Consider the following 10,571-nt stretch of genomic DNA (forward strand, 5'->3'; position numbering starts at 1 on the left):
ATTGCACCTGATGAATGAATAAAATGCAAGAAACCGCTTAGAAAAAATAACTCAGAGATATCATATAAATTACTGCAGCCCCTGATTTGTAGAACCATTAAGAAAATCACATGTAAATTTAGTTGAGTATTTAAACTTCAGGGCCTTATTTATACTGTTTTAAGACATCCTTGTGATTTTCCCCTCACTATTTCCACTCATCACCATCTATAAATATTAAGATTAAGATTAGATTTCAGAAGTCATACAATTTACTGCGACTTTATTGATATTAAATCAAACAAAATCCAAAATCTGTTTCACTTATTCGATGTGTGTTTTGTTTTTATCTTGTGAAACAAAAGTTTGTATTAGTGTGCACTATTTACTAGTTTGTATTAGTGTGTATGAGTGTATAAAATAAAAAATAAAAAACCTGTAAGATTTGCTTTCACAGCTGTGAGCTGTGAGACGCCAACAAAAGCAAGTAACTCACAGGTAAACAGTGAGACTTACTCTATTCATTTAATTCTCTGACTTGATAACAACTGGTTCCATCAGAACTAATTTTGGCATTATATTTCAATGGGGGTGAATACATATGCAATATTTATATTTATATTTCTTTATTTGGGAATAGTTTTGCAAACTACATTATACTGATAAAATTAAAATGAATAAAAAAAGCTCGGACAATTTTCAGATGGTGTATTTTCAATTTACAGTTCTTTACAGGAGTTGGGTTAAAACCTGTTCCTAAACATTGATCATATTGTTCAAGTTCTGGCCAGTACAGGAGTGCTTTCAGTCAAATGTACAGGATGATATTCCAGTTAATAACTAATGTATTCCCAATCCTGGTTGTAGAGTTCTTAGGCTGCATGTTTTGTGTATTCTCTGTTCCCTGTTAGGGGGACTGAGGTTAATGAGCTGATCCAAAAGTTTTGTAAGAAAACAGTAGAAAGTGCAGTGCAGACTGATACAAGCAGTACAACTGCACAAAGTCATTCTAGACTCTCACCAAAACTGTTTAGAACTCTATTATGCAGGCAAAGTGCCAGAGATATAGGTCAAAGGAAATGTGTGCGTGTGTATGTGTATGTGTGTGCGGGGTTGGCACTTGACGTCAAAATAATGAGAATATATTAGTGGGTGGGGCTTCTGTGGCTTTAATTTCAGGCAGAAAACAGAAGCGTGCTCATTTGAAGCAGGTTTACTTTTGTTCTCATCCAAAGAAAGGGCTTGTTTCATAATTTCAGACATGATTGTAACGATTTATTCTCTTTTTGCAGGTAACTAACATTTCTAGCATCTTATGAACTTATTATTAACATCCCAGGCCAGAAACATGAGCTGTAGATTAATTAGCATACTAAATGAGGTGTTGTCACTCAAGATCTGTCTGAACAGCAGTTTGTAATTCCAGAATATCTGTAATCCCATGTTTATTTCTTTCTGTGAACTGTGTTAGTTTAGAGATAAGATGTAGATTAAATACACTCTAATTCCCTCACACTCATACATATCACATGTAACATCATATGAATATATTTCACATGTCCACAGTTATAAAATTGTTCATATAGATTAATTTCCGAGACCAGTGAAAAACAAGTTCATTAAAATCATAAATGAATCTAGAAACTTTCCCAGCATGCCATTAGATGATACAAGTGGTCTGGTGCAAACTTTTCCAGTTGAGTGGTGGAAGTCATGAGACTGAGTAGTTACACACACTGTTACAATAGTTATATAAATAAATATATGAATGATGCTGCCACCCTTGATTATTCATTTGATTCACTTGATTATTCACCCATATTCATTTGAAACAATGTCAGTGCTTGTTGAAACCATATAGTGCAAACCACTGTGCATTTTTAAATGGTTGCTGAAGGAAATAGTGGTTTTAGTGGTTTGTCGTTTTGGAGCATAAGAGAAACTTGTATTATAGTTTTTCACAATCGCTAAAACATATTTCATGAAACTTCCTATACTTTTCTCAAAACTATAAGCACAATTCCAAATATCCAAGCTAAATTCACCAAACCTATAACTTCTCTTTCAAAATGAAACAATCGCCTCATAATCATTTTAACTTTGCCCAAAACCAAAATATGCTCTCGGATCCTGAACACAGCCAGTCAAAATGTTAACGCTACTGAGCAACCATTAGACACTACACCAAAAAATATCAAACACTGTGTTCGGGACATATAGGTACAGAAATAATGATTTCTTTTGCATAAGGTCTTTTGTGTTTTGCATTCTCCATTTCCAAGTGCATAAAAACAAATATGAGAGACCAAATGCAACAAAAAAAGTCATTTTATTGTTTTCATAATAAATATTTACGGCAGTGTATACAGCAGGTGGCAACTAGTGCTTGTTCAGAATTTAGCACGCATGGAGAAAAAAACTTCAGTACTGCAAAATGCCTAAGGAAAAAGAAAAACTAATGAATGAAAAGCAAACTACAATGCAGTACACATATTGTGTACCAAAATTCGAGCTTTTACTGTGCCTCAGTGTCTCGCCTCTGTGTCAGACATTGGGTCTCAAGACAAATGGGTTCAGGTGATTGACCGTTTGGTTCAGAGAATGAAGCATACTGTTTTAACAATTCAGAAAAACTGTAATAATCTTACTGGCAAATTCATCAAGCATGTTTTACAGGTCAGTTAAGCCCACATGAGTCTTGTCTATGAAGTAATATATGAGGTACAGTACTAGGGCTGGGTTAAATGTATCTGAATGAGTTTAGTATGTGTGTGTGTTAGACAGTCGGCTCAGTATAACTAGATGTAACCTATTCTAGGTGTATCCTAAATGTATACTTTTTATTATAAAAACATTATTAAGGTTAGCCAGTTGCCTTTTTACTGTTTAAAAAATCATTCTTGTCAAACCATGGGATTTTTTAAAAGCCAGATTATTATTTGCACTTGATTCTTTTGAGCCCCAGATGCCACTAATGTGCGCTGTGTTGAAAAGCTTCGAGTAATGAACTCTTTTGAAACCATTGGGTGGGAAAGCTTTGTTGCTTCAGCAAACTTTATTTTGCCATCACTCAAAAATAATCTAATCCAAGTATTTGCACAGTACTACCTCCTATAATAATAAGCATACTGTTACAACAATTCCACATGGTCTACTATTAAGTATGGCAGTATGTGGTTTTGGGCCTGTAGCTTCTGTAACTTGCTCATGTGTCGCAGGTAAGGAAGGGGTAGATGTATGTACATGTAGTATGTACATGTGGGTTCTGCTATGTGCTGATACATCAGTGTGTACGCCTTATTGCAAAGTGAAGAAGTCAGCTTTAAATCAGCACAAGTTTATGGAGGAGTGACTGGTGACCTGACCTGAAAACATCTGCTGTAACTCTTTCTGATTGTTACAAATACCATACATTTCTACATGTCTATAGGGATACATACAGTGTCAATATTTTGATTCGGCCTGGTTGCTGGAGATCGCCAGGGAAGCAATAGAACAAATTGTAATGTCAGAAAAAAGTAATGTCCGATAGAAATGAGTATAAACTGCAAAGAGAAGTGTTTTAAAAGCTGCTACACCACTTATTGTAGTAGTTATCATTTTTATTTGATTAATATTAAATCATAATTAAAATCCCAACACTCAATGCCATTCTCAAAGAATCTCAGCAATAACAAGAGTATTAAATTTACAAAACAGTTATAAAATGTAGGTTTCAAGCATGATTGTATAAATGACAAATTTGTTTTAAATTCAATTTCTCATGTAACTTCTCAGGTAAACATAACATACATTGCCTCAAGATAAGCCGAAATAGTGGTACTGAATCAAAAATAAAATCTTGCCAGTTAAACACATATTAGGAATATCTAAGAACTTGCACAAAAACAGTCCATCAGAAGCAAATTCAGCAACAGCATGGCCAACCCTCTACATTTATTACTACATAAAATCTCTCAAAATGAGAAGGCATATACTCTCAGAGCTTTCATGGATGGAAAGTTTTGGAAAAAATCATAGTTGAGGAAATAAATTAAATTGCTGAGCCTAATCTGAAAGGTAGATCTTTTTTTGTGCCACCAGTCACATTTCTGTCTTAGCCAGTGCTTTATTACTTTGAATCATCCCATTTACCTTGAGGTTTGGTTAACAGTTACCATCCAGTGTTGCACCAAAATGATTAAATTAAGAGCTTTGACAAATTCAAACACACCAAAAAGAAACCTTTTAAGTGTGTTTTTTTCCCCAGGTTGCAGGTGGCTGCCTGCCAGAAAAAAATAAACTATTAGCTATGTTGTTTACACTGCTATGTTTGAGATAATAATAATGGAAATGTATTTTTCCCTCTGCAGTGATTCACCTGACCTCATCTTTAACTGTTGACATCCCACTCCCATCTTATGAATTTACCCATGGTGGCACCGGCACTATACCATGCAACTTCAAACCCCAGAAAGCAGACAACGCATCAATCACCATCTTATGGACTGCATTTCCAGATAATCCTGACAGTTACTATGTAATGAACTCACTTCAGCAAATTTGCTTTTTATGCTGCTTCAGTACCTTCCTTTTCACCTTCCTTATATTTCTTCTTAATTGTTTTAATGATTGTAAGGTATGAAATGGCCTGCTGGGACTCCCGGTGTGTGTATTGCTAAGAGAAGCTGTAATTCCAGCACTTGATGTAACCTACATTCATAGATATTACATACAGCATACAGTTTACATATCACTAAATCTATTTTTAAGTTCACCAAACTATAACTTTCCGAACATGTCTTAAATAATGAAAAACCTAAAGATGTGTAATGCTTCCACGGTATAAACACATGCTCTGCTATAAACTATTATCATGAAATGGTTTATGATTTTGTTTGTGCTAAATTCTTTGTCTTATAGATTGAAATCCTCACGTATTACTACTCAAGTACAGCACCTGATCTGCACTTCAGTGATGGATATGCTAACCGAGCTTCACTTCAGGTAGACATTGCTAAAGGATGGGCGAACTTGACACTAAGTTCTCTAACATCGAAGGACAGTAGAGTGTATCAGTGCAAAGTTAAAATTCCTAAGGACAGCCAGAGAAAACCATCAGATACCACTACGGTTGTGGTTTTGGGTAAGTACAGGGGCTGGTAATATGTAATGCTAACAGTTAATAGTATGCAAACAGCACATTAATAATAATTCAAAATCCAAAATCCATTTGGTTGCAGTGATTGCTGCCAAAACTGGCATAACCAGATTTTAAGTTTAAGGGGGCAGTTTGTTTTTCACATTGGTGATAGGTGTAGGATAACTTTTTTTGTTTCAATAAAAAAATAAAAACAGTATTGTGTGTTTACTCAAGTTGCCTTGGTTTTATGTTGTATTTCATTTGAAGATCTAAAACAATTTAGTGTGAGAAGAAATCAGATACTTTTTCACAGCACAGCATGGCCTGAGAAAACGGCTCCCCCCGGTCCTCCCTGCATGTGCCAAGCACATGAAACACTGCTGGGGAGACCTTGAGGTTAAGGATACAGTGGCTCTCGGCATGGGTGACCCCCCCACCATTGAGCCCTCCATTGTTTGACACCTTAACCCCTCCCAAGGCGGCCTGCTTGCTCCCCTCAAGCCCACTCTCCCCAGCAAAATGGACCGTTTTTCTGCATCCATTCACCAGGCCTCTTATAAGGCCTCTGCCTTGCCTGTCAAGGCCCTCAATGTCTCCTTGCTTCTATCAGCTTACCAGGCTGAGCTCCTGGTTGACATGGGGAGCAACTGGAGAAAGGGTGCTCTGGAAGGAGAATATCAGCATTAACTTTTCCTCTGCAATGCACGCCGAGCCATCTAGGCAAGTGGGCATTCCATGGCCCTCTTGGTGGTTGGTAAGCATGCGCGCTGGCTTAACCTATCAGTTCTCCCCATTAGCAAGAAGCAGCACATCGCAGGAGTGCCGGTGGAGCCCAGCCTGGCACTTTTTGGTTGTGCTGTTGCTTTGACAACAACACTGCGATGACAAAAAGAAGGCTCGTAAGGCTCACATGACAAGACTCGCAAGGCTCGCATGAAAAGGCTCGCAAGCTGTGTCTGCTGAGGAAATCAATGGCGTGCCAGGCCAACCCCACGTGGCCACCTATTCCTCCTGTGGGACGGCATTTCCAGAAGGCTGGCAGACTGAAAACTTGTAACAAACCACTGGCTCAACGGGGTAATCCCCTTTCCTCCAAGCCTTGGGGGAGAATGTCCTTCACCACAGCCAAGAAACCACCTAGCCCCGCTCACTCTTAACTCAAAAGGAAGCGGCCGGCCTGATACATGGCCCTAGGGGGCTTTGAGTCCACATCCAAAAGAAAAGTAAGCTTTCTGTTGGTGGGGTCAGCCCCCCCCCCCATCAGTTTGCAAGGAGTTATCTCTTCTCATACAGAGGAGAACTCCGATCACATTCTGAAAGACAAAATCTCCTCCCTCCTAAGGTAGTTTGAGTAGTATCCCAATCTCTCATTGAGTCAAAGAGTGTTTTGTCTGTGTGCGGAGGCGGGCTTAGCCATGCTGAAAATGACGGGTCTCAGGATCCTAACTTAAATAGACAATTGGCTTATGATAGCCAATTCCAGAGAGAAAGCAGTGCAAAACACTCATCATGTGCTCACATACTGTACATCACATCCCTCAGTTTCAGAGTGAATGTGAGCAAAAGCAGTTTCACTCCCACTCAGAATGTTATATTCCTTGGTTTGGAGCTGAATCCAATAACCATGCATGCATCTATTGCGACAGTGCATTCTCTCCCTAATGAATTGCCTCAGATCACTCATGTCTCAGACTACAGGGCATTATGGCATCAGCCATTCAGGTTTTTCCTCTGGGCCTTCTGAGAATGAGGGCATTCATGAACTGGGTTTCATCACTCCATCTCAGTCCTTTATGCGACCTTGGCCACTCCATCACAGTGATGCACTCGTGCTCAGCAGCCCTGCGCCACTGGAGGAATTCAGGGTTTTACACTCCAAGTACTCCCCTTGGGATGGTCATGTTGCAAAAAGTGGTGAAGACAGATGCGTCCTCAACAGGGTGGGGAGCCACCCAGCCAGGTGGGCAGAACAGAGAATGGCATGTGGGCAAAGAAACTCCGCTCAGCCCACATAAACTATTTAGAGCTCATTACAGTATGGAAGGCTCTGAAGGGGCATCATGTGTGTTATGCTGTGACAATACCACGGGTGTAGCACGCATCAAACGCCAAGGAGGGATGCATGACGCACTCCCCTAAGCTTCATGCACTACCTCTAGCTTTTAGTGTGGAGCAGGCAGCACTTCCTGTCATTATGTGACCCATGTCCTGGGCATCTTGAACAGGGGTACAGACCTCCTTTTTAAGGGGAACCTCTCTGTGGAGACCGGTGCCTCCACCCGCAAGTTGTGTACTTATTGTGGGAGAGATTCAGCCGGGCTGCTGTAGAGCTCTTTCCGTCGTGCGAAAACACCCATTGTCCTATGTTCTTCTCGCTAAGGGACAGGGACGCACCCCTTGTTGTGGACACACTGGCCCATCTGTGTCCCAATGTGCTGCTCTCCGTATTCCCTCCCCTTTGCTTAATAGCCCCACCATAGCCAGGGTGAGAGTTCAGAGCCTGACCCTCATTCTGGTGACACCCAGGTGGCCCAAGGCGCTGTAGCTGGCGGGAAAAAATTCCCCTCCTGTATGCCCAGCCATGGCCCCTACCATTACACACAGACCTACTGTCTCAGGTGAACTGTGAAATCTATCATCCCCGCCCAGAAAGGGTGGCCCTCTTTGCCCCGTGAGAGGGCAAACCTGAACGCAATGGGGCTCCCTCCACGTGTGGTCACCACCATACAGAGTGCTAGGAACTCCTCCACACTTTTCCTATATGACTGTAAGTGGCATGTTTTAGAGGAGTGGTGCGATGGGTGCCGCCTGATCTCGTACCAGTGTTCAGTTTTGGACATTTTATGTTTTTGGAAGATCTTATGGATGGTGGTAAATCCTTTTCCACTCTCAAGGTCTACCTAGTGGCAGTTGCTGCATGCCATGTTGGGTTCAATGGTACGACAGTGGGTCAACGCCCCCTCATTCGCCAGTTCATGAAGGGCACACATAGCTCACTTTCAGTCATTAGAAGAGCTGTTCAGGAGTGGGACCTCTCCATGGTGCTGGAGGCTCTGTGCCAACAGCCTTTTGAACCCCTGGGGGACATTTCCCCTAAGCTTCTATACTTGAAGACAGCTTTACTCCTAGCCTTGGCTTCAGCCAAACGTGTCAGTGATTTACATGCACGCTCTGTTCATTCCTCATGCACTAAATTCTCACTTAGTTGAGATAAGTTTTTTCTTAGGCCCAACCTGGCCTTTATGCCTAAATGCTTCCCCTGTAAGGTGAGATTGAGATTTTTGCTTTTCATCCTCCTCTTTTCTCTCAAGGATCAGAGGTTGAATGCTCTGTGTCCTGTGTGTGCCCTACATGGCCTACATGGATACAAATAGCCTTTTCAGGAGTAATGACCAGCTCTTCATTTCCTGACTCTTCATTTCCTGATAGTGTGTACCACTATCACCTTTGTGCACCTTTGTGCACCTTTTGGTGTTACCAGGCAAAAGAGAACCCAAACAAACAAATGAAACACAAATATTATACTTGGTCATTTATTTATTAAGAAAAATATTACATATTTGTGAGTGGCAAAAGTGTGTAAACCTCTAGAATTAGCAGTGGGCATTCAGGACTGTAGCCCCCAAGATTTTACTTTAGCCCCAAATAATTATCCACTTGGAGCGGTTTGTCACTACGTCACTGAACATCATTAAATTGTTGTAATTTTATATCTTGGACAGAGACAAGACCAGTCAGACAGGGTTTACAGGAAAATATGTGGAAATACTTGTGTCTTATTGGCTGACAGGTCTCAATTCTGCCAAACACTAGCTCACACAGTGAGCCAAACCAGGTGGATGGGCTACAACAGCCCACATCTGAACTACCACATCTGGTTCCACTCCTGTCAGCCAAGAACAAGAACCTGAGGTCATCATAGGCATATACTCACCTAATCTGGACATTTGAAGACTGGAAAAACACTAGGTGATTTTTCCCCTAATCTTCAACTGTCCAGTTTGGGTGAGTCTGTGCCCATGATAGCCTCAGATTCCTTATCTTGGCAGACATGAGTGGAACCCAATGTTGTCTTCTGCTGTTGTAGCCCATCCACCTCAATGTTTGATGTTTTGTGCATGCTAAGGTGCTTTTCTGACCACCATGGTTATAAAGAGTGATTATTTTAGTTAAAATATCATTCTTGGCAGCTTGAACCATTCTTCTTAACAAGGCATTTTCACCCACAGAACTGTCGTCCAGTTGTGAAGAGTGAGATGAATGCCCAGGATTAACTGAGGATTTCAGGAACATGAATATTTCCTCCTCAAGTCCAAAAAGTACCACCTAGGGCTTGGCGGTACAGCTAAAAAAAATATCACAATATAATGTTTCATATTATTTGGTATACATAATTATTGATAAATTTGAATCTTTTTTAAACAAAGACCAGTAGAAAAAAGGTTTGGATTTAACCACTGTATTTTTAATGTACCCACTTTATTAAGGCAAACAACAAATAATTTTAGTTCAAAAAGTCAAAAACAAAATTAAATTTAAACAAATATCTTCTCTTACATCTTATATGAAGATTAAATAAACAAGTGTTAAAGAAACTCTTGAACTTAATAAATAAAATGTTACAAAATGTGTGCAATGTAAAAATGTAAACGTAGAACAATCAAGGCACCATCACATTATAGCACAAAATGGGACTCCTGGTGCTCTGGTTTGTGCTCAGCCTATTAGCATAGTTAGCCTAGCCTCGTATAAATCTTCCACTTTAACACTTAATTCCTGATAAAACTGTGCTTAGGTCCGTGTCTGACGAGTCAAGCTCCTGACGAGTCAAGTCTCTTGAACCCATGACCTAAACTCAACAGGAAGTCAGCTATTTTGATTTTTTTCGTAAATATTTGCTCCGTTTTTTGCCATTTCCAGGCCTCATACTTTAACGAACTCCTCCTAGAGATTTAATCACATCAACATTATATTGGGTCAGTCTCATCTAAAGGCACTGATGATGCTAAATTGCGAAGCTTTTGAGTTTTCACTGCACAGCGTGGGTGTGGCGGTCTCACAAATTTCGATGTTTCGCCAAGAGAAAGAAAGTTGTTATAATTCAAACATACATAGTCCAATCTGCTCCGAACTTGACATATTTGATAACAGTCCAGGACTGAAGACATTTCCATGCCAATATTCAGTTATAGTCATAGCACCACCTGCTGGCAACAACCATTTACATGCCACGTATTTTTACAAACTCCTCCTAGAGATTTCATCCGATCAACATCATATGTGGACTACATAATCTCAACACCTTGCCGAAGCTAAATTGCGAAGCTTTTGAGTTATCATTGAAGGGCGTGTCCGTGGCAGCCTGACAAATTTCAATGTGAAACAAATCACATTTTTGACACCTAAACATGCTCGAAAACTCATGCAACTTTGCAGACATCTCAAGAGTGGAGAACATTCAGATCTGATA

This window comes from Ictalurus furcatus, chromosome 26 (assembly GCF_023375685.1).
Source record: "Ictalurus furcatus strain D&B chromosome 26, Billie_1.0, whole genome shotgun sequence".
Classification (NCBI taxonomy): Eukaryota; Metazoa; Chordata; class Actinopteri; order Siluriformes; family Ictaluridae; genus Ictalurus; species Ictalurus furcatus.